This window comes from Elaeis guineensis, chromosome 5 (genome assembly GCF_000442705.2).
Source record: "Elaeis guineensis isolate ETL-2024a chromosome 5, EG11, whole genome shotgun sequence".
NCBI classification, from domain to species: Eukaryota; Viridiplantae; Streptophyta; class Magnoliopsida; order Arecales; family Arecaceae; genus Elaeis; species Elaeis guineensis.
The window spans coordinates 104,166,605-104,182,983 of record NC_025997.2 but is presented as its reverse complement, the minus strand read 5'-3'; the positions used below and the strand labels follow the sequence as shown (position 1 = coordinate 104,182,983).

Genomic DNA, 16,379 nt, shown 5'->3' with positions numbered 1-16,379 from the left:
CATCTTTCTAAATGGTGGTTAGGTTAGCCAACCAAAGTTGAGCCTAATCATTCATTGGCTAGATGGGCCAAGTATGGTCATGTTAATGGTTGGACCTAACCAGACCTTTTCAGTGGAGGCCAAAGCCTACTGATTAGAGACTGGGGCAAAATTAAAATTACTAAAAATTATTTAGAGAAACAATTGGTTATGAACCTACTCTTAGATGTATATGGGTTGGCCAACCAAAGTTGAGCTTGTGTGCAGTCTAAGTGGATTCTAGTACCCACTAAGGAATTAGGGTAATTTCTCGAATTGGAGGTAGAGGCTACCAATTCGAATAAAATAGTGAGAGAAATATTTTGATTAAAGTTCAAATCTTTAGATTTAATGAATTAATTACTAATTAGATTATGATTTTTCTTTGTGTAGATATGGCCACTTTCCTATTGCTCCGATCATTGTTAGACAATGATAAGTTGGTGGGATCCAACTTTGGTAGCTGGTATCGAAAGTTGAAGATAGTCCTGGAGCATGAACAGATCTTATATGTGATAACGGATCTTGCACCTAAGGAGCTAGCTGCCAATGCACATGAAACAGTCAGAGATACTTACCAGAAGTGGCTCAGTGACCGGACCACGGTGCATTGCATCATGCTGGCTACCATAAGCAACGAGTTCAATCGCAGATTTGAGATGGCTCAGCCAAAGGACATACTTCAAATATTGGAGGATGCCTTTGGCACACCCGATGACATGGAGAGGCACAAGACTAGTTGTGTCATCTTCAACACCAAAATACGAGATGGTGCCTCTGTCACTGATATGTATTGTACATGATCGAGCTGATGGAGTATTTGAGCAAGCTCGGCTTTCCCTTGCATGAGCAGCTTGGGAAAGATGCAATACTGAACTCGCTGCCCAAGTCTTATCTCCCATTCCTCACTCATTATAGAATGACAAAGCCTGAAGTAAACTACCACAGGTTACTGGGGTTGTTTCAGAACTTTAAGAAGGATCACCAACTCCACAAGGAGTCGGTGAACTTAGTGGGAGTTTCATCTTCTGGTTCTCGACCCTATGAGAAAGGAAAGAAAAATAAGAAGAAAAAAGTAAAGAAGGTACAAGTTCAGCCTGGAACATCAGTGCAGGGCCAGACCAGAAAGATCAAGCCCGATAAGAGTCAAGTTGAATGCTTCTTTTGCAAGAAGTGAGGGCACTGAAAGAGGAACTGTCTTCAGCACATTGCCTCCCTGGACCCAAATAGGCAGAGAAAGAAGCAAGCTATTACTGGACAAGATATTTATATGATAACTCTTTGCAATTTCTCTATTTGTGATATAACTGACTAGGTATTGAATACCGGTAGCCTTTACCATATTTGCAATTTATTGCAGAGGTTGTAGGTCAGTAGGAGATTCGAGCAAGACGAGAGGTTCTTGAACGTTGGAGATGGAAGATCAGTTCTAGTTCTAGCATTAGAAATCTTGAAACTTGTATTTGAGTCCCATACCATTGTTCTTAATGATTGTCATTTCTGTCCCAGTTTCTTTTTAAATGTTATTTCTGTAGGCCTTCTGACCAAAAATGATTATCAAATTTCAATAAAGAAACAAGTTTGTAATATCATTATGAATGGTGTTACTATTTTTTGTGGATATTTGAACAATGGTATGTATATGTTATCACAACCTATTAACGTAGTCTATTCTACTGGCAAGCACCCTAGATTAGATAGTGTATCAGATATCTACTTATAACAATGTAGGTTAGGTCATATAAACAAGTACAGGATAAACAGGTTGATTCAAGAGGAAATCTTTGAAGTCAGTGATTGTGAATCACTTCCAACCTGTGAGTTCTGTCTTCTTGATAAAATGACCAAGTTACCTTTTACTGGAAAAGGTGAGAGAGCTACTGAGCTCTTGGGCCTAGTACATACTGATGTATGTGGGCCCATGAGCACAAGTGCTAGAGGTGGATATTTCTACTTCATCACTTTCACGAATGATCTATCCAAATATGGATATGTCTATCTGATGAAACATAAGTCGGATTCATTTGAAATGTTCAAACGATTTCGAAGTGAAGTAGAAAAACAAACTGGGAAGAGTATTAAAACTCTTCAGTCTGATCGAAGAAGAAAATACCTTTCTGGTGAGTTTCTCACATATCTAGGAGAGAATGGGATTCTCTCCCAATGGACTCCTCTAGGAACACCACAGCATAATGGTGTGTCTGAAAGAAGAAATCAGACTCTGTTAGATATAGTCCGATCCATGATGGATTTTGCCAGCTTGCCAATATCCTTCTGGAGATATGCACTCGAATTGGCCTATTATCTATTAAATAGGGTTCCAAGTAAGTCTGTAATTAAGACTTCATATGAGATATGGACAGGACGTAAGTCAGCACTTTCACACCTTAGGGTCTGGGGGTGCCCGACCTATGTCAAACGGTTAGTTACAAATAAATTGGACCTAGGTCTGATAAATGCACATCCATAGGGTACCCCAAAGAGATCAAAAGATATTTTTTCTACCATACTGATGAACAAAAGGTGTTCGTCAGCCTTAAGGCAACCTTTTTAGAAAAATAGTTCCTTGGTGAAGAGACCATTGTCTCTAAGGTTGAACTTGATGAAGTCCAATAAGTAGAAGGACCGACACCAATAGCTGAACCTGAGTCAAATTTGATTAGATCAAATTCGAAGCCCAATGTACCTGCACCATTAAGGTGATCCGATAGAGTACCGCATCAGCCGGACAAATACTATGATTTCTTGATTCAGGATGGTGATTCCATCAAACTCGATGAGAACGATGAGGATCCGATCACCTATATGGATGCAATGCAGAGATCTAATTTTGAGAAATGGCTTAAAGCCATGAAATTCGAAATGGAGTCCATGAAGGTCAACGATGTATAGACATTGGTTGACCCATCTGAAGGGGTTAAACCCATTGGGTGTAAATGGGTCTTCAAAAGGAAGAGGGGCACAGACAGAAAGGTAGAGACCTATAAAGCCCATCTGGTTATCAAGGGGTATCGTCAACATTATGGTATTGACTATAACGAGAGGTTCTCCCCTGTGGCAATGCTCAAATCCATTCGGATAATGCTTGCAATAGCTGCCCATCTGGATTATGAGATCTGGCAGATGGATGTAAAGACAGCTTTTCTGAATGAAGAGCTGATCGAAGAGGTGTATATGATACAACCTGAGGGGTTTACATCCACAGAAGAGTCCAAGGTGTGCTAGCTTCAGAGATTCATTTATAAATTGAAGCAAGCTTCTCAAAGTTGGAACATGTGTTTTGATAAGGTGATCAAAATGTATAGCTTCGTTAAGAATAGAGAAGAGTCCTGCATCTATAAATGAGCAAATGGTCCAATTGTGGTATTACTTGTCTTGTACGTGGATGACATTCTCTTCATCGGGAATGACATCCCCGCATTACAGGAAATAAAAGTTTGGTTGTCATCGCAGTTCTCCATGAAAGACTTGGGTGAAGCATCCAACATTCTAGGGATGAAGATCTATAGGGATAGATCTAAAAGGATGCTTGGGTTATCCCAATCCACGTACATAGATACTATGCTGAAGAAGTTCAGCATGAAGAATTCCAAGAAGGGCTATCTACCGATAGGCCATGAAATTTTTCTCTCTAAGAAGGATTGTCCGACAACTCCTGAAGAGAAAGAGCGTATGAGTAGAGTCCCATATGCTTCAATCGTGGGATCTATCATGTACGCCATGACATGTACAAGGCCAGATGTGGCATACTCACTAGGAGTAGTGAGTAGATATCAATCTGATCTTAGAGAAAACCACTGAAAAGTAGTTAAAGCCATCCTTAAGTATTTAAGAAATACTAAAGACCAATGATTGATTTATGGTGAGTCAGATCTGAAACTTGTGGGATTCATAGACTCCAGCTTTCAATCTGACCATGATGACAGTAGAAACGTGTTGGATTATATCTTTACTCTGAATGGTGGAGCCATCTGCTGGAAGAGTTCCAAGCAGCATACTGTGGCAGACTCTGTTTGTGAGGTAGAGTACATCACAGCATCGGATGCTGCGAAGGAAGCTGTGTGGCTGAAAAAATTCATCACCGAGCTCAGAGTAGCACCCTCCCTCGATGGTCCGATCCTGCTCTACTGCGACAGCACTGGTGCCATTGCTCAGGTGAAGAAATCCAAAGCACACCAGCGGATGAAGCATATTTTGTGCTGCTTCCATCTGATCCGAAAGATCGTGGATCGAGATAACATCGACCTTCAGAAGATCGACGGAAAGAAAAACCTGACCGACCCCTTCACTAAAGCCCTGGCAATAAAGAAGTTCGACAACTACAAGTCGAAGATGGGTATTAGATACTATGCCGAGTGGCTTTAGGACAAGTGAGAGTTGTTGGAAAATATCCCAAAAGTCAATCGTCAACCTGTTGACAGTTGAGTAACCTTATATTGTAATTGATTTGTTAATAAATTTTTGGCATTTTCATCATAAGTTTACATCTTCTAATGAACTCCATTATTGTGATGAAATCTTTAGGACTATCTAGGTTCGATAAAGAGAGGATTTATCGATTAGTCCTTAAAACTATTCACGATCAAATGATAGGCTGTTGATAAGGACGACAGCTTCTATCGAGCATAAGTCGCTGTAGGCCATATGGGTTGGTTGTCCTCTTAACCAAGGAGTGTGGAGACACTAGTATGGCATACAGGTGAGATGTAAGGGTACATCATCATTGAACGTGACCAACTCCAAAGCATTCTGCTGTCGAGAATATCTCTGATGGGATATAGGTATAAGTATCCCTTAGACCTGAGATCGCCTCAGTGACTTGCAAGCAACTCACTGTGCTTTGGTACTGGACTAACTGAATTTCTAATTCAATGATGGAAGGCTTCTGGGCATAGTCAAATACTTGCAAAGTTAGAGTGTGATCAAGATGGGATTGACCACTCCAAGAGTTGGAAAAGAATGAGTCGCTGTATTTCAATTTAGCAAAATCTTGGCCAGGATAATCCATCAGATGGATTTGATATTTTGAAATACAATATGGACAACCTGATCAGAGTTGATAGTTGAACTCTAAAGTGTCTTATGAGCATTTTGGTTAAGGGGATGAATTATATGGAAACTATATCTGCATAGGTTCTAAGGATGTTGTTCTAAACATTCGACCTATCCGGCCATCGAGTATCATTGCTAGATGGTCACTTCGATTGGTACAAAAATTTATTCTTATACTACCGATTTAGGTTTAGACCTATGAGGTCATACATATTAGAGTTCACGATCCGATCGGATGGTTGATCAATGATTAACAATCGTTCTAGGGTTAAACGATCAATACGATTGACATTTAACCTAATGCAAGTGTTGCAGGAGGATCGATTAGCAATTTGATTGCTAAGTGACTTAATTTGATTAAGCCAAAGGATTGAGATTAAGTCTAATTGAATATAATTTAATTAGATTTGGTTTAGGTTTGATTGGATCAAGTCTAATTGGTTTATTGGATAAGCCAAGTGCAAGAAAAAATTAGTCCTAGTCCAATTAGGACTTGGATCAACCTAATTTCTAATTCGATTAGAAAATTAAATCAGATTTAAATTTAATTTAATCTAATTAAATTAAATTTTTAATTAGGTTAAGATATATTTTAATTAGGTTGATTTGGTTTTGGTTTGATTTGGTTTGAGAAATCAAATTTGAACAATTCATAGATTGAATCCTAGTAAGACTAGGATTCCACCTTGTGCCACCTTAGCCCCCCACGCCCACTCTCTCTTATTTTTTGTGACCAAACTTTCTCTCCCAGGCCTTCATGCATGCCCAAAGCTTTCCACTCTTTCTCTCTTACATGGAATATGGTTGTGGATCAAGTCAAAGTAGGAATTAGTTTGGATTTCAAATTCTATGAGATAGAAATTTAGGAAATCAAAACTCTTTCCTTATGGCACTGATTTTATCTAGATTTTTTCTAAGATTTTTGTGGCTTTTATGGCACATATTATGCATTCTTTGTTGGTGGTCTATGGCAGAAAAAGAAGGAGGAGACACCCAAGAGTTGGGCACCACTTGTCTTGCCCTGTTTGGATTTTCTTTGACTAGGTATTTGACCTAGACAAGGACTCTTCATATCTCATTATTTAAGATGAATTTTTTCTTAAAATTTTCATGGATTATAGACATTGAGAGACCTTTGGGGCATGTAAAAATCAAGGAGAAAGAGTATTGGGTCATAGAGATATAATAGACACAAAATTAGGTGTCTAGGTGAGAGCAAAGAGAAGAAGAAGAGGGTCTTCTTCTAGGGTTGCTGAGTTCACCTCTTTCCTTCCTCCATCTGTGAGTTTTCTGAGAGTGTCTCATATCTAAAACTCCTTCTCTTACTTTTTATCTTTGGAAGAGTCCAAATCAAGAAGAAGGAGGCATCTGATCGACTATCGAAGAAGGATCAGCATAGCACTAGCATACTATACTGATTTTCTGGACCAAAACTTCTGATCGTGATTCGTGGGCTCGTGTGGACGACTCCTAAAGGCTGGACGCATGTGCAGCTCACAACATCATCCTCAAGCCCAGATCAGCAAAGTTAGAACGTCTAACTTGTAAGGTAATAGATCTGATCTATTATACATACATTAGATGTAGTATAGAAACATGTTGATATGATCAACATGTAGTTCTTGCTCTTTATATTTTAATTTCTAATTTTATGCCATGTAATAATCATATAATAGGATCTTAGATATAGGGATTCTCTGATTTTATAAGATAAATTTTAATTTATTTTAGTTTTTTGCTGCCTGATCTTAAAAAAATTTCAAGATCTAACCCTGAAACCCTAGATCTGGTTTCTTCAGTTTACCTAATTGACATGCATCACATATTTTATCTTTATCAAAACTAAATTTTGGCAAACCAACAACTAAATTTTTTTTAATGATTTTGAAAAGTGTGTGCATACTAATATATGCAAGTCTATGGTGCCAAAGCCAACTAGTCTCATTAATTTTAGCATTCATAGCCACAAGACATTGCATACTTTGTAAAGAGAGATTATCCAAATCAATTATGTATATATTGCCATGCCTATGTCCAATGAATCTAGTACTAACATCAATGGGACTAGTTATAATACACATAGATGATTCAAAAACTACTTTATAACTTTTATTATATAATTAACTAATACTTAAAAGATTATGTTTAAGATCATCTACAAGTAAAATATTTTCAATGCAAGTGGAGTGATACCAATGTTATCGATACTGATGATCTTTCTTTTGTCATTATCTTCAAAGGTGACCATCCCTCCATTTTTAACTTCTAATATGATGAATTGTGATTCATCACCAGTAATATGTCTTGAGCATCCACTATCAAGATACCACTTTTGTTTCATTGCTTGGGATGCAAAACACACCTGCACACATGAAATCAAGTTTTAACCTTAGGTACCCAAGCTAACTTGGGTCCTTTGGAGTTAGTCACAATGGTTTCTTTTGGAACTTATATTTTTTAAACCTTTCTACCATCAAATTTATTTGATGAACATGTATATGCTTTATGCCCCACCATACCACATCTAAAACAAGTAATATTTGGCAATTTTTTTGTAGATTCATTGACAAAAATATTTTTAAAATACTTTTATTTTCTTAAAGTATTATAGCCAAGTCCTGCTTTATCATATACAGCCTTTTAACTGTCAATAATCATCTGAAGTTTGTTTGAACTTAAAGTAAATTTATCAACTATAGGTTTTAACTTTGATATCTCTTCCTTTAGTTTTTGATTTTCTTTTATAAGAATTTTATTTTGACTAGAGAGTTCATCTTTTTCTTTTATTAGTGATTGATTTTTTAGATCTAATTCTTTATTTTTCTTATCAATTTTTTTTCTTACTTAATTCATGATTTCTTGATTTTAGATTTTTATTTTTAATTTTTAATTCTTTTAGATCATTTAAGAGTTTATGAAAAGCTTCTAATAATTCATCATAAGTAAATTCACATTGAGTTTCAGATGATACCTCATTTTCATGTGCCATAAGGCACAGGTTGACTTCTTCTTGAGTTTGTTTATCAGTGGTGGAGTCATTACCATCACTCCATATAACCATCATGGCCTTCTTCTTCTTGAACTTCTTTTGGCCTTTCTTGAGCTGAGGACATTCTGATCTGAAGTGGCCAGACTTTTTGCACTCATAACAAATTATAGGCTGCTCCTTTTCTTTTTCTTTACTTGGCTCTCTCTTAGCTAGTGGCCTTCTCTTGGTTCCTTGTCTTTTTCTTCTCATGAACCGTCTGAATTTTCTAGTGATCAGGGCCAAGTCTTCATCTTCTTCGCTGTTGTCTGATTTTTCTGAGTCATCTTCTTCTTAAGCTATTGACTTGAGGGCTATGATCCTCTTTCTTCTGGTTTTCTTCTCAGTGTGCTGCTTCATGGTCAGTTCATGGGTCATGAGGGATCCAAGCAGTTCCTCCAATGGTAGAACACTCAAGTTCTTGGCCTCTTGGATTGGAGTGACTTTTGCTTCCCATGATCTTGGTAATGATCTGAGTACTTTTCTCACAAGATCATTGTTAGAGTAACATTTGCCAAGACTTTTTAAGCCATTTATGATGTCAGTGAACTGAATGAATATTTGAGTTATTGATTCTTCAGGTTTCATTTTAAACAGTTCATAGTTGTTTACAAGCATATTGATTTTAGATTTTTTTACTTGGTTTGTGCCTTCATGTGTGACTTCTAGTCTATCTCAAATTTTTTTAGCAGACATGTATATGAAAATATGATTAAATTTATTAGAATCTAAAGCATAATATAAAACATTCATGATTTTAACATTGAGCTGAGCTATTTTTTTATCAAAATCATCCCATTCACCTTCCGACTTAGGGATAGACATGCCATCAATCAATTTGATAGGTGTGTGTGGTCTATTTACTATGACACTCCACATGTCATAGTCAAGTGCTTGAATAAAAATTCTCATCCGAGCTTTTCAATAGGTGTAGTTTGACCCATTGAAAAGTAGAGGTCGGTTTGTGGATTGCCCCTTGGATAGGGATGTGCCAAATTGAGCTGCCATGGATCTTTAGCTCTTAATGATTAAATCAAGTAAGAACTAGAGCATCGGGCTCTGATACCACTTGTTGCCCAAATATAGAGCCCAAGAGGGGGGTGAATTGGATCTTTTTGAAATTTTAAAGATTGAACTACTTAAGCAATATGCCAAGGTGAAGAGTGAAGTATATCAACTTGCAATAGAAACAAAATCAAACACAAATAAGAAGTAAGCAAGTAATGAGCATAAAGAATAAGAAAAGAGAGGCAAGCACAATAAACATAAGAATTTATAGTAGTTTGGTGCCAATCTTGCACGTACATCCACTCTCCAAGTCCCTACTTGAGAATTCAATCTACTAAATGGATAACAATGGATTACACCACATCGGACACCTCTGACCCTTGCCTTCCAAGCAAGAACACTTATTTTTCAGGTACAAACCAACCTTCAATACTCAGATTTAGGGTTCGGATCAACCCAGATAAATTTTGGAACCCTCCCAAAACTCAAACATCCAAAAATTATTGGAGAAAAATAGAGTATACAAATTTTTGCACACAAACCCTTTAAATACATACAATAAAAGCAATAGAAATATAATACTTAAGGGGTGGAAGCTTTTGCTATACACTCTCAATGAGTTCCACACTTGATTGCTGCTGGAGAGTGGTTGGTGAAGTGCTTAAATGCTTCAATCTCTTTCTTAAGGCTAAAAATAATTTTTCTCAGATTTAATCTTTGAGCTTACAAAAATCTTGTGATTTTTTACTTCAAGAGAGTATTTATAGTTGCCATTTACCCTTGAAAATATCTTAGAGTTGGTTTAGAGCTGTTGGAGTGAGTTTAATACATATTAAATGCATAAAAAATGGACTGAAAACTAGCTGTTACGCGTGCTCACAGAAATAGGATGTCCCACTGGCATTGGGGCATCCCATGGGGCATCTCAATTGGCCAGACAGAAAGTCTTGCTTTTTGTTTTAGTCTTAGGGTCTCAAGGAGGCATCCCATAAGGTGTCTCAATTATATGGGGCGTCCCAGGTGGGTCGTCCTACAGCATGCCATGACCCAAAACGTTACGTGCCGGCTGCCTAACAGAAGGGGATGACCCACCTGGGTCATCCCATCATGTTCTAACCCAGTTTTTCATATATTTAAGATTCAAAACTTATCAGAACTCATCCAAACACTCTTAAATGAATTCAAATCAGTTTGGATACTCTCAAAAGCCTTCAAAATTTCACTAACTTGCTGAAACTTTAATTTTTGGCATATTTGATGAAACTTTTCAAATCCAATCTCTTGGACTACTTGAAACATCATAAAAATAATCTTCAAATATAAAAAACTCATTAGTAGTCTTCTCAAATAATTTGTGATCATCAAAATCAATTCTTGGAGCAATATATAAAATTTTAGATTTATACATGCATCTACATATCATGTGAACTTGAATTAGAAAATGTTTCATATCAAAATTTAGATCTATGTATGCTTTCATATATCAATTATATGCTCTAAAATCAAATCTAAAATTAAATTTTAAATTTAAAGATTCATCTATACATCTCATGTATCAAGAAAAAATCAGATTTTGAAACTCTCTTCAAAATATGTATGACAATTTTAGCAATATGAAACCTGTGGCTCTGATACCACTATTAAAATTTGAGATTTGGAGCATGTATGTATATTTTAAAATTTTATTTTTTAAACACCATAATAGAATACAAGATTAAAATATTTTTAATCTGAATCATGCATACATAAAAATATAAAACCACAAGGAACTAGTTCATGTGCTGAAATTGACATATGCTGAAATTCAGATTGTGATCAAGTCGCATACTTGTTTCACAATCTCTTTCTTCAAATCTGAATTTAGAAGAGAAAAGATTTTTTTCTAGTCACACAAGTATCTGATCTCTACGGGTATCCATTCGAGATCAGTCTGGAATAGTCCTCTTCAAGTTAAATTTTTTTCTCTAAGAAAATTTAGCTTGCTGAATCTGAACGAAGCCTATATCGCGATCAACTCTTGATCTCTTTCCTTAATCTTGTTCTTCTATTCTTCTTTTGCCTTTCTCCCTTGCTTTGTGCTGCTACCAAACACCAGTGTTGCCCAGCTATGCAACCCAAGAGGGAGGGTGAATTGGGTTTCTAAAAAATTTAAGCTTAACTTATATCTTATGAAAAATGTTTAACAATAGCTAAATAAATAAGAAGAGTATAGTTGATTCAAGGTTAAAGATTAAATGCAAGAATGCAAATGAATAAGAAAGTTCTAAAGTAGAGCAATTGGGCACAACACAAACAAAAGGATTTATAGTGGTTCGGTGCCAACCTTGCACCTACATCCACTCTCCAAGCTCCTACTTGGGAATTCCAATCCACTAACTTGTATTCAACCTGAATACAAACGTCGGAAACTCCGACTCTAGCTATCCCAAGCTAGTCCACTTATTTTTCGGGTACAAGCCAACCCAATACACTCTGATTCAAGGTTCAGATCAACCTTCCCTTATTTTGGAACCCTTCCAAAACAAAAATAATAACTCAAACAAAATATAACAATGAATAGCACAAATAAGTACAAAGGAAGCTCCTTTAATGAGCAAATGAGGCTTTAAATATACTTTACTCAAAGAGAAGAAGACTCTTTTCGATTTTCTCAAGATGGTTGGAGACTTGAATGTGCACTTGAGGAGTTGGTGAGCTTAGATTAAAGGCTTCTTGAATGCTTTGAGTGAGCTCTTGCTTAGGACTGAAAAGTTTGCTTGAAATTCTCTTTTCAAAATCTCTCTTCTTGATTCTACTTAATGATTCTCACCTTTTTGTCCCTTTTATAGCTTTAAGAAATGGTGGAGAACAATCTGAGCTGAAATAGAGCCGTTAGACCACATTAAATGAGCATTAAAAGCACTTAAAATGGGTTAAAAACTAGCCGTTGCGGAACAATCCCGTCACAGGGGTCGACTCATGGGTCGACTCATACTCATGGGTCGACTCATGGGTCGACCTCTGTGGAAAAATAACAGAAAACAACCAAAAAACAAGGTTCTGTAATTTTTGGCCTAAAAATAGCAGAGGTCGACTCATGGGTCGACTCACAGGGTGTGCCAATCCTGTGCCGGCCAAAAAGTATGCATGCCAATCAGCTCATGTGCCATGAGTCGACTCATGGGTCGACTCATGTTTTTCAAACATGCATATCTTTCAAAATACAAGTCCAAAAGCAATAAAATTTTCACAAATTGATCACAAATCTTTTGTTCTATCACTTGATGCTTTCAAATCAGGGTTTGGTAAAATTATGATTTTGCTCCTAAAAAGCAATAAATCTTTTTCAAACGAAAATCATTAGTACCCCTTCAAATACTTTGTAATCATCAAAATCAATCCAAGGAGCAACAATCTCCTCCTTTTTGATGATGACAAAATACTTGAGCAAAAGCATATATATGAAACAATGAGCATGAATTTCAAAGGAATGAAATGCATTATAGGTAGTTTGAAGATAAATAGAAAATTTACTACCAACCTGAAAATTACTTATAAGTGCATTTACTTGAAAAGAAGATTGATTCTTTCGGCATGTGATACATGTGCCCATTTGCTTGTGTTGCTCATTTGCCTAACAATTTGCCTATTGCTTAATAATTTGAAAATTTGCTCATTTGATTATGTGATTTTGGTATCAGAGCAAATTTTTTTTTTTTTGTTATCAGAGCAAAGTAGAATTTACCTAAGAATGTTGATCTTTGCTCATTTGAAAATATCTCATTTGCTCATTTGCTTGTTTTTCAATTGCTTAACATCTTGAAAATTTGCTCATTTGATTATTTAATTTTGGTACTAGAGCATGTCTAAAAATCAATTTTAAAGTTTGCTCATTTGCTTTTGCTTAACAATTTACTCAACTTGCTTTTGATTCTATAATTTCTCTCCCTTTTTGACAGCATCAACAAAAATTGTTTACTCCCCCTTTTTCTTTGAATACATTTTCTCTTTTTCTTTCTTTTGATGGAATTAATTTTACTAATGTTACTTCGTTAGCTTCTTTTACTAACATTAATTTTACTAATTGCGTATTGTTTTACTCCCCCTGAATACAGCAGTCATAGAAAAATATACCATTGGATGTCAAGTATTTTAAGCATGCACACAATTGAAAGTAACTCAATTTGAAGGTTATACAATAAAAGTCAAAGAGTAGATATATATATAATCAAAAAGTGACTGATACCATATAGTTGTTCCAATACATATACCAAAATATAAAAGTCAATTAGTCAACATCATTACATGGCCCAAAAGATTGATCCTAGAAAGAGACTAAAGATAAGACCAACAACAAGGATCTAGTAGAGCTCATGACTGGATGGATCAGAGTCAGATGTATCGAAGATGGGGTGAGGAGATGAAGGATCATGACCAAGGATGCATCCTCTACCCCGTCTGCCTCTACCACGAGTGGAGGTGCTGGCACGAGTGGGCGGGCGAGATGATCCTGAAGGCTGAGAAGCAACAGACTGAACTGCAAGAGAGAGTCTGATGGTGTCCAGAAGGTTCAGAGCTCTCAATACAGACTGTAGCAGTGCAGTGAACTGGGTGGATGCATGCTCACTAGAGCCTCTGATCTCTCTCCTCAGGAAATCAAATCCACTCTCCAATACTCCTCTAAGTCTGGTTGCCTCCATAGATAGGTCTGAGACCTCAGTGGTGCACTCCTGTGGCTGTGGATGTGTCAGAGCTAACACTTGCCCCTGCAAGTCAAGTACCCTCCTAGTCAGTCTCAATATGTAACCCTCAAGCTGCTGAATGTGAACTGACTGATCTGAGATCATCTGAAAGACAGTGGAGATATGAGGGATCAAAGTCTGATCAGATGCATCATGTGATGTGGATCCCTATGCAAAAGCTGAAGTGCCCCACTGTCGAGAAAGTAAGGAGGCCACACGTTGAGAGATCATCTCTATCTGGTCGTCAGCCAATCTGATCTCTGAGAGAAGTGCTCTGCTGTCTGGCTGCTGGACTGGAGTGTGCCTCCTAGTAGACTCTGAAGGGCCAGCCTCGGGATCTGAAACAAACTGAATGTCTGGCGATGCTGCCCTGAAATCATGGAGAGGTGATGAAGGACCTTCTTCCTCAGCTCTGTCCTCAACTCATTCTTCTGCACCCTTAATCCAACCACCATCAGTCCTAGTAAATCCCATGAGGTGCAAAGTATGTTGGTTGATGGTGTCAGAGTGAGAGAGCCTAGCTGATGCCTCCCCCTTAAAACTAACTCCAAACATCTTAAATACCAATGTGAGGGCCATACCGAAAGGCAGATATGCCTTGGATCTATTCAGGGTTTCCCTAATAGCTTCTATCATTAATGTAGGGAGGTTTAGGGGGTTTGGGTAATCACATAAAACATGATGCAGATGTCTCGGCCTGAAAGGAGGTCATGTCTACCACTTCTAGGAAAGAAAAGCTTTGTTACCAATTGATGTAGAATCCTCATCTCAATGGACAGGATCTTGGCTTCTAGTTTGTTTAGGCTTCCCGAGTAGGTTCCTTCTAAAATCACATTAATTCCTTCTTCCTTGACTGGAAGTTCCATGTTTGAGTATCCCTCACAGGGCAAATGAAGAATCTCTCCCAAAATTACAGGATCTAAACAGATATCAATACCCTTAACAGAGGATGTTACTGTTCCATTGCCATAGCACAAGTTCAGATAAAATTCTCTAACCAAATCCACATAGGTAACTTCTTTAAGTAAACAGTAAAATCCCCAACCTTGATTTTTGATTTTTGAACCAATGGAGAATCCCTCTTTTTCAAAAAATCTGAAGTCTACATTTTTTTCAGGTTCTACCTTTCTAACAGATAAGAAAATTTTACTGGGGCTTAATGAAAACTGAGAAGAACCTGGAGCAGATGTTGAAGCAGGAATGGAAGCAGAAGAGGTCTGAGAAGCTTGTCTTTTCCTGCGCACGCCCTCTTCCAACTCACGGACCGACTTCCTTCTTTGTGGGAGCTTCATTTTTGGAGCCATTTTCACCACCAGAGCAAGCAAGGAGACTTGGGAGATCAAATGTGTGAGGAGATAGAGGGTTATTAGGGGATGGATAGGGATTTTTGGAGAAGAGAAACTCCGATTTGGAGGAGAAGGGTAGGAGCTAGGGCACGCTCCAACCGCTCCAATCAAGGGAGAAAAATGGGAATAGCTCGGTTCCCAAGGGGCAATTTGAGGTGGAGGGGTGATGGGAGAAAGATCTTGGGGGTAGACCTTGGATTTGGAGAGGAAGAAGAAGAGGACTTTGGGTTTTGAAGGGAGGAAGACGAAGATGGAGTGGGTCGGCTCATGAATGAGGTTTCAATCAAAAAGAGAGCAACCCATGGGATTTTGGTCGAAAATTGCAAGTATGCCATTGGGTCGACCCTAGGGGGTCGACTCATGATTCACAAAATTTCAAGAAAATGATGAACAAATTCTAAAAAAAATTCTAAACTCTGGGAGAAGGATATTTGCTCTATGAATAGTTATGAGAATGATAATTTTGAGCTTTTAGGTCTAAGAGAAATGATGGGAATTGAGTTCAAAGAATTTTTGACATTGATTCCTTGGAATCAGAGAGATATTTAAGCAGATAGATCAAGAATTCCTAGTTCTCTTCTAATTTCACAGAATCTATCTTCACTTAGGGCCTTTGTAAAGATGTCGGCTAATTATTTTTCAGTACAAACATAGTCAAGAATTATATCTTTATTTTGAATATATTCTCTTATAAAATGATATCTGATTTCAATATGTTTAGACCTAGAATGCTGAATTGAATTTTTAGTAAGATTTATGGCACTGGTGTTATCACATCTTATGGGTATTTCATTAAGTTTAATACCAAAATCTTCGAGTTGTTGCTTAATCCACAAGATTTGAGCACAACAACTTTCGGCTGCAATGTATTCGGCCTCGGCCGTAGACAGTGCTACCGAATTTTATTTCTTGCTAAACCAGGAGATTAGGTTAACTCCAAGAAATTGGAAAGTTCTACTAGTGCTTTTTCTGTCTAATCTACATCCAGCAAAATCAGCATCTGAATATCCTATTAAATCAATTAATGAGTCCTTAGAGTACCATAATCCTAGAGTTTGAGTACCATTTAAATATCTAAAAATTTTTTTAACAGCATTCAAGTGAGATTCTTTAGGATTAGATTGAAATCGAGTATAAAGACAAACACTAAACATGATATCAGGTCTACTTGCAGTTAAATATAGTAGAGAGCCAATCATACCTCTATAA

At 37.2% G+C, this 16,379-nt stretch overlaps 1 pseudogene; it reads right to left on the bottom strand.

Moving 5' to 3' along the window:
- Positions 1–7,897: 7,897 nt before the first annotated feature.
- Positions 7,898–9,103, bottom strand: LOC140858013 (uncharacterized; annotated as a pseudogene).
- Positions 9,104–16,379: the final 7,276 nt, after the last annotated feature.